Source organism: Sturnus vulgaris, chromosome 14 (genome assembly GCF_052056855.1).
Source record: "Sturnus vulgaris isolate bStuVul1 chromosome 14, bStuVul1.hap1, whole genome shotgun sequence".
NCBI lineage: Eukaryota > Metazoa > Chordata > Aves > Passeriformes > Sturnidae > Sturnus > Sturnus vulgaris.
In genome coordinates this window covers 11,714,640-11,723,344 of record NC_142256.1, presented here as the reverse complement: position 1 = coordinate 11,723,344, position 8,705 = coordinate 11,714,640, and positions in this window count along the sequence as shown.

The window sequence follows — 8,705 nt, the reverse complement described above, 5'->3', positions numbered from 1 at the left end:
CCTTTGGCAGCAGCCAGGGATGCTGGACCCCAAGGACTGGAGGGCAGCTGGGCTGGGGTGCACACTCTGCCTCCAGCCCAGCTCCTGGGACACACCCTCCTGGCAGGAACAGCACTGGTTGCCAAAAGCTCCTCCAGAAGCAGCAAATCCAGCTGGGATGGTGCTGCTCACTCCCAGCCCTGGGGCAGTGAGTGGACCTGCATGGAGGCATCACCATGGGGTGTTGGCAAAATCAAGGTTCCTGAGCTTTCCCAGGCTTTTATATGCCCCAGGACTGTTGAATTTGGGCTCCTGGCTGGTGATCCTGCCTTCAGACTCCCACCTGCACCGGTTTTTTTTGGTGCCATGTGCTGAAAAGGCAATTTGTTCAAATGCTCTACAATCCTTCAGTACAGAGGGCACCTTAGTAACTTCAGGAATCTCTTTCTTCAGGAATCAGCTTTCATCCCCTGGATGGTGTAAAACCACATTGTTCCAGCTCTGCCTCGCTGCAGAGTAGCTCTGACACCTGTTTACCACATTATCTCCCACCCACAGCAGCAGGCAGCCAAGGGGGTGTCCGTGCTGCTTTCCAAAGGGACTGTGGCCTTTGTGTGGGGTGGTGAATCCTGGGCTGTCCCAAAACTGAGACTGCAGCTCACAAAAAACCGTGAGAGGGGCTTGCCTGGCATCATGCTGCTCGTGGGTGGTCTGTGCTACTGGAAGTCACAGCAATGGGACAGCAGACAAAGGTGTTACATTATTTTCTTGCTGTGAAATGAGGCTAATTCCACTTTACACTCCCACCTCAACATCCTGACAGTCAGAATAAACACCACTAATCCCACTGGTTACGTGCTGCCCAGCCCAGCTTGGGCTGGACCAGGGCTTGTATCTAAAACAAACAAGGACATCATTTAGCAATTGAGCAAATGCCTTTTGGCAGCCCTTTGCCTTCCCAAACTCCGAGAAGTGCAGCAGACCCCTACAAATGTATTGTTTCCTTGAAACAAGGTATGATTCAGGCCCCTCACCTTTGGTGAGTGGTATCCCCAGCACCCAAAATGTAGCTGGGATGCTCTGGTCTGTATCCACCCTCCCCAGTGCAGGCAGCTGGGCACCCACTGGGATGGGCTCTCTGTGCCAGGAGCTGGCATCTCACATCAAACATTTTGGGTAGGTGCTGTTCAGAGGCACAGGAAGCAGGGACAAGGCACTTCCCTGCATGGTCAGGTGCACAAAGCTGTCATTTGCTGATTAGTCCTTGTTTTTATTAGTTCTGTTCAGTTTGAGCTGATGAGGGGCAGCTTTCAGTCAGTACCATCTGTCCACTTTCATGTGGGGATCAGTAAAGTGCTGGGAAATGGGCCAACACTGGGTATCTACAGCCTCAAAAAATTACAGGGCTGTTTTTAGAGCAATCCTGTATTGCCATGCCCAAAGTCACAGTTCTGCACCCTCAGCTCAGCATCTCCACATCATGCTGGGGTAGCATTTGTATGAGGTAAAATTTGAAAAAAGCAAGGCTTTGATTCTTCTTTCTTATCTCATCATGGCCCGCAAGGAGCTCTGGTCCTTGCTGGGTCCTCTAGATGGCAATATTGGAAAGGACAGCAATTGTCCATCCCCACTGTGTCCCTGTGGGCCATGCAGAGCCCAGCCCAGCCCCAGAAACGCTCCCCATGCCCTGCTGGCTTCACCACACCTCAATGCCCCATCCAGCTGAGTCCTTAGCAGCACAAAGGAGAGGAGACCCTGCTGCAGCACCGACTGCTCTGACACCCTGAGCCCCCCCACAGGAGCCACCACCTCCTCAAACACCTGCGAGTATGGAGGTGCTCAAAGACATCTCCCCTGTGCCCTGTTTTCCCCTTTTAGCCCAGCTGCTTATTGGCCATTTTTTTCCCCTATTAAGCTTTCAGAATGAGGAGTTTAAGGCCAGTGTCCACAAGCTGACTGCAGGATGAGTTTTGGTCAGAGATGAGCTGCAACCCTTGCTGGAAGAGTTCAAACCCTTCCCCCAGATCTGAGCCCACCGGGGCACCTTCCCCCAGGAGCTGCCTGTGTCCCACAGGTGTGTCTCACATCACCTGGGCACCAGGCCATTCCTAGTGGCTTTGCTGACATCTGCAGCCAATTTGTGCTCATCATGCCTGTTCACACAGAGACAAGAGGACTTTCTCTTGTCACAACTCCAAAACAGTGTTTCTCAGCAGATGTGGAGGAAACTTCTCGGTGAGGTGAAGAGAGGAGGTGGGGGTGGAAGTGCATCTCAGATGTCAGAGTGCCCTAATATAATCTCACAAGAGTAAATTGCATAAAACTCTTTTGGCCACATGTGTCTGTGACTGGAGAATAATTGGAAGAAGAGACAAGTAATATGGAAATGGAGAAATGGTGCCCTTGCTGACAACCCTCACAAAATCTGCCAAGCCAGTGAGGGAACCAGGGACTGGGAGTGTTTGTGTGTCCGGAGCAGCAGCAGCACTGCCCAGCACAAACACCGTGTGTTCCCCCTGCTCTGCACCTCCCCACGCAGCTGGGAGTGATGTGTGTCTCGTTTATCCCAAAGGCATTTGCAGCTCACCTGATGCCTTTGGCCACGTTACTGTCAGAGCTGCTTTGCACCTTGCTGGCAGGGCCAGCCCTGGGGACAGGCTGGCTCCTGGTGCCCTGCTCCCTGCATGGCACAGCAGCACAGTGGCTCTGATGTCTCTGATGTCCCTGAAAGCTCCTGGATCACAGAGAAGAAGAAAAGCAAAGTCTCAGGGTGCTGGCTGCTGCAGAGGTGAGGCTGTGACGGGAGAGCTCAAAGCCAGGGAAAGCAGAATTCCAGCCTGTCCCTGCCCAGTGCTGCTGGAGGTCTGCTCTCAGAACAGTGTTTGGGGACCAGGGGGCTCTGGAGCATGTTCCTTTAGGACTTGCTGTCCTTAAACAGCTCCTCTTAGTGCTTTTCCTATCTCCAGCCCTTACAATCCCTGCACTTAGAACATGGGTCAGAGGCTACAAATCTCCTAATGAGTGCAGGAGTCCTGTAAGGTTCAGGATTCTGGGGTAGCAAAGCCTTGAATCTGTTGTCCAATATTTAGACATGTGTATATACAAAAGGATTTGGTCTTTATTAATTGCCCTTTTGTAGGAAATTCCACCAGCTGTCCTCCTCCCAGGGGTGCCAGGGATGCTCCAGCCCCAAGGAGCCCATATATGGTTGCAATCTCCTAACCCTGCATGTTCCACAGTAGTGTGGGTCATGGCTACTTTTAAGGATATGTGTGAACATTGCTCCCTTTCCTGTGTGCATAAGCTCTCAGGAATGTGGAAAAAGATTAAAAACGTGCATGAATTAAAGCTGCCAGCTCTGTACAGCATGTCAGCCCTTCCACCTGCAGCAGCCAGGGTAGCTATGCCAGCCTACCCACATGGGTGCTGTGCTGGGCAGGGCAGGCACTGCAGGGCAAAAGATGCTTTGAGAACAGGAAAACACCAACTGGCTGAGCATGGAAACGTTTGGCAATGCAAACATGCCTGGACTGAGACAGCAGCAAAGATTTTTCTCTTGCCCTTCCTCCTCTCAGCACTGGTCTGAACCAAAATTTGCCTTTCCTGGGTAGTAACTCCAGGGGTATAGCCTTAAAACCGGCTAAGGACAGCAGGTCTCCACATCCTCACAGCATCCTCATTCTCTGCAGTGCCTTGAAGTATCTCCTCTTCAGCCTTTGATGATGGATGGCTGAATCTGCTCGTGTGATACTGCTCACTCTTAGAATTCCCAGAGGTACCAGAGGAAAGAGAACAAGAGATGCAACATCGGTTGTTTTCCCTTTTCTCAGGTAGTTAATATTAATCACTGGTGCTTTGGATATGTTGTGTGAATTCTCCCAGGTTCTGAAGCTTTTGACATCTGCAATAAGAGAGAATTGGAAATGTCTGTGTATCTCAGTGGCAGATGGGCCAGGTTTAATACAAATTTCTTCCCTTTCTCCATGTACTCTGCCATTAATTTTTAGCTTTGATATAGCCCTAAACATCCTAAAGCTCTTTAGCTAAATGATGTCTGAGTGGTCTGAGGTCACATTTTGCATTGGGGTCCATTTCTCAAAGTGCAAAATCGAGGATTTGTCTGAGGGGACAGCTCAAGTGACACAGTTTGCAACTGCACAAGGTATGTCTGGGATACGTTTTCCACCCTGGAACCCCGAGCCTGTGTCTGCTGCTCACACAAAAATATCCAAATTCTTACAAAAGGCAAACAAATTTCCCTTGTGATTTCTTTCCGCTCTGAACGGGCTGGAGCTTTGTTGCTGAGATATTTGCTGCCCTCAGTTCAGGTCAGATGCTTAAGAGGGCTCAGGGCTATTGTCCTGCTAGAGAGAAGCCAGAGCAGTGGCACTGTGCCATTCCTAAACTCAGCTCCATCAGAGACTCCAGCTGCACTCGGTGCTCTGATGCCAGGGCTGATAACAGACTGATGGTGCTCGTGACAAGGGTGTCAGGGTTGAGTGAAAGAACTCCCTGGAAAAAATGGATCATCCTGGCTTTACAGATATTTAGTCTGAGATTCCATAGCTGGCATTTGACCTCAGCAATGCTGGCAGGACTGAATCCAGTGCTCTAGGGAGGAGAGCCCAGCTGGGCTGCCTGATGGCACTGGAGCAGAATTCTGCAGTGGATGCAGCACCATCAGAGAAGGATGCAGAGGAGCATCCTCTGGGCTCAGGACACTGCGTGGAGCTCCTGGTGCCGCTGGAAGTCCTGGAGCAGGACAAGCAGGACAGTTAATACCTGCACTCCGTGCCTCTGATGCAGCAGAACGAGTAAAGCTGAGGCACAGTGTGTAAATATTTATAGCCAGTTACCAGGTTTCAAATTTGGCCAACCCCTCTGTCCCTCCTGGCTCCTGCCACTTGATGTTTGTGGCTCTGAGTTGCCAAGGACACTGGCAGGGGCAGGATCCTCCCTGCAGGGAGCCAGGGGCTGTGGCTCTGACTGACCCTTCTGCAGCCAGAGCTGCTTCTGTTATTGTGATTTATTTTTTATTTTTTTTTATTTTTTTTTGTTAGGGTTGGGATTGAATGTGTAAGACACTGTACTTTTTGTTTGGACTTAGATGTTTATTAATTGTTATTTATGTTATAATATTTATTTATGGTTTTATGTATGTTATATAGCATCTAATAAATTTAGATGTTTATTCATTTCTACTTATGCATTTATGTTATATTTATTTATTTTTATATATGTTGTTTATGTTTTATTTCTATGATGTTAATTTTATTTATGTTTATTTATACAAAATTCATATAAACTCATATATAACTCGTATGTTATAGCGAGTTTTATAGCAATTTTTGTTAATAAGTTAAAAATAGATGTATATTTTTTACAAGACTTTTAAAGGCTAAATGGTTTAATTAAGAATGGACATATTATTTTTACTTTTAATTTAATAACTAATTACTTTTAATTTAATAACTAATTTTTTGTGACTTGTAATGTGAGTTTATTTAATTGCAAAATATTATTTGAATTTATGAAGAAGAAAGACAAAAGTTTTGTTTTAAAACTTTTATTTTGCTTTTTATATGTTGTGATATTTTAAGACTTTAAATTCTAAATTTTTTATTATGCGATATTATACACTTTTATTTAAATTACACCCTTGTGATTTGAGTTTTATTACTTAATTTTGGAAACCTTCTCCACGGCTTTAAGTTAAAATCAGTGTTTTTTTGGGAGTTAGTGTTTGTTAGCACAGAAAGTTTAAAACTCCCAGTTTCCAGGGTTCCAACATGCTGCCACATCACAGCAGCACCCACTGCACCCAGCCAGCAGCTCTGGGAACGGGGGACAAGGCACTGACAGTCCCCAAATTGCAGCATTTTTCAGTGCCCAGATCAGATTTGCATGAGGTGGAAAAAAGCAGCACCCAGAGCCCTTTTTGTCGTGGGACATTCCTCTGTCACCCCTCATGGCAGGGAGCTGCTCTCAAAAAATGCTGATTTGATGTTTTTTCATCAAAATCTAAGCAGTCTGTGCACAATTTTCCTGTTCTTCCTCAGATCCAGAATATCTAATGCAAAATATTTTTCCCTGCTGCTGGTTCAGTTTTTTCTCCTCTTCCCAACTCTCACTTGAGCTGCTGAGGGGAAAAAAAAAGTCCCAATCTACTTTTACTGAAGAGATTTATTTCAGTTTGGAAGCTTCTCTGTAGCCATGCATATGTCTGAGATGTTTCTCTTGGGTCTCTCAGTCTGACTTCAAATCATCGTTAAATCACTTTTCTTCAGCAGAACTCAGTGAAGAAGTGAGTTCTGTCATTTTTACTTAAGAGATAATTCCCAGAAAATTTGGTTTAAACCAAAAGCAACACACCCATGCTCCCTTCGTGCCAGCTCAGGGAAGCCAGTTGAAATCCCATCTGACTGGAAGGAGAACAAAAGTCCAGCACAGACAAATCTCCTTCACAGCTGGGTATCAAGTTTAAAATCTTTTGTTGGAGAAAGCTGCCTGACAGCTATTTACTGCAGCTCCTTCAGCACACTGAGCTCAGGAAATTGCATTCATAATTTCCTCACTGCCAAATGGTTTGTAATTTTCCCATGGCTATTTCTTTTTTGTTTGTGAAACAAAGCCTCTGGAAATCTTGCACAAATTCACTTTTTGCCTAAGTATGAAGCTAATATGAAGTATACAGTTTAATGGGATACCATTCCCTTGATTTGTTTGGCACAGAGAATAAAAACCCCAACCTCGTTTGTGAGGTTTTCCATCAATAGTGTTATCATTTTAATACAAACTCTTTTTTTAACAAAAAAAAATTGATCTGATATAGAAATTCAAAATGCTCATCTAGCCAGTGTTGTTGGATAGAAGAAAAAAGCAGAAAAGGTGGAAAGTTGTGACCTGGCTTTTCCACATCACCACCAGTGCAGGTCTGAGCAGTAAGTATGATTTCCAGTGCCTTTATGTAAAATAAATACGACTTTGATTTATGCAGAGGCACTTGGGTGTGGTGAGCTGGGCTGGTGGTCAGTTCCAGCCCTGGGACAGAGTTCATCCACAGCCTTGGACAACGGGCTGCTTTCTTGTCCTGGTTTATAAAATTTATTTCTGGGCTAAACAGATGAATGAGGATACAATTCAACATCACAAAGTCACCCCAGGACATTTCTGCTCTTTGCTCCTGGTGTAACCCTGGGCACCATATGGATTGTTTAGGTTGGTACCTTGGAGCACACCAAATTTAACCCTCTGCATAGATTCAGATGCCATTAACTATGGCACTAAATATGATTTTCACTGGCATTAATTGTGAGCCACAGAAAATCACTATGCAGGAGCCAGCAGAGCATTTATTAAGACAACTCAGCTTGAAGATTTGCGTCCAGAGAGGCAAGGATGTGCTGGTGGCAGGTGCTGGAGGGGGCTGGGGTGTGACTCTGCTCCCCATCCCAAGGACTGCAGGATGCTGTGTTTGTGTGAGTCCATTGCAGTGGTCCCGTGTCTCCAGCTCTGCTCTGGAACCAGAATCTTCTCCGTGGGGTAATTTTGAGTCTGAAATCTTCTCCTCTTCCTGACTGTCTGTTGTTGCAAAGCCTGCATTTTAAACCTTCACGTATCTTTGCCTTCCTAGGAGGGGAGCAAAAAATGCTCTTGTGTCTCTGTGTACACACAGCAACCTGAGGCACATTGAGCAAATCCCTCCATGGTGGTCATGCTGACAGGTGAACAAACAAGGGACTGCAGGCTCTGAGCACCACTGCTCCTTCCTGGGGTGTGCCCACAGCATCCCCTGCAGCCCTGGAGCCAGGCAGGTACTGCCTGAGGGGCTGATGTCGTGACTCAGCCCCAGTCAAGCAAGCAGTTTGTACCACCATGAGGAATTTAGTTTTGAGCTGTAGCAAACACTGTGAGCCCCAGCTCATTCTGTGCCTGCTGTCTCTCGTGTTCACAGAATTATCTAATCCAGTTGTATGTGTTTCTTCATGGTCCTCAGCTTTCTAACTGATTTGATTTTAGCTGCAGACTCAAGCAAAATTAAATTTGTCATGCTTTAAAAATTTCCTCTGCTATTAAAACATGTATTTTACTTATGTTAGTCTGAAGGTACCTTGAATGATTTTTTTCCTAAACTCAAATCTAAAGCTAAAATTAATAAAGAAGCTTAATTTTGGTCTGATGCCTGCAAGCCATCTTTTCAAATCTGGAACATGGAACTCCTGGTGAGTGTCACCAAGGAAAAGGACCAGCATTAGGGTATAAAGATATACATGTGTCTATAACATGTATCATCAAAATTCCTTAGCTCTGTTTGAAGGAAAACCTTGTATTGATATTTCTTTACCTTATTGCTATTAGAAACCTTGGTTAAATCTCTCTCAATAGGTACCCACCCAGGACTTGATAACTGATAAGGACCAAGAACCAAACTTCTTCTCAAATTTTATCTGTTTGGCTTATGCAAATACTCAAATATTTGATGGATTCCTGTTATTGTTTAATGTCTGGCCAAGGTGTTTTCTGGAAGGGCCAAAGTCTGGAAACACTTAAGCAAACTGTGCCCCAGCAGTTGTAAAAGCCAATGGAAATTTACTTGACTTCAGCAGAGGGTGGCTGAAAAGTTCTAGAGGCAGCAGCCGTTGTACAGGAGCAAAGCTGTTTTTTTGGCCAGGCTGTTGGCCACACTCAGTTTGTGGCCCTGCTCAGGGTTGGGCAGGGCTGGCACA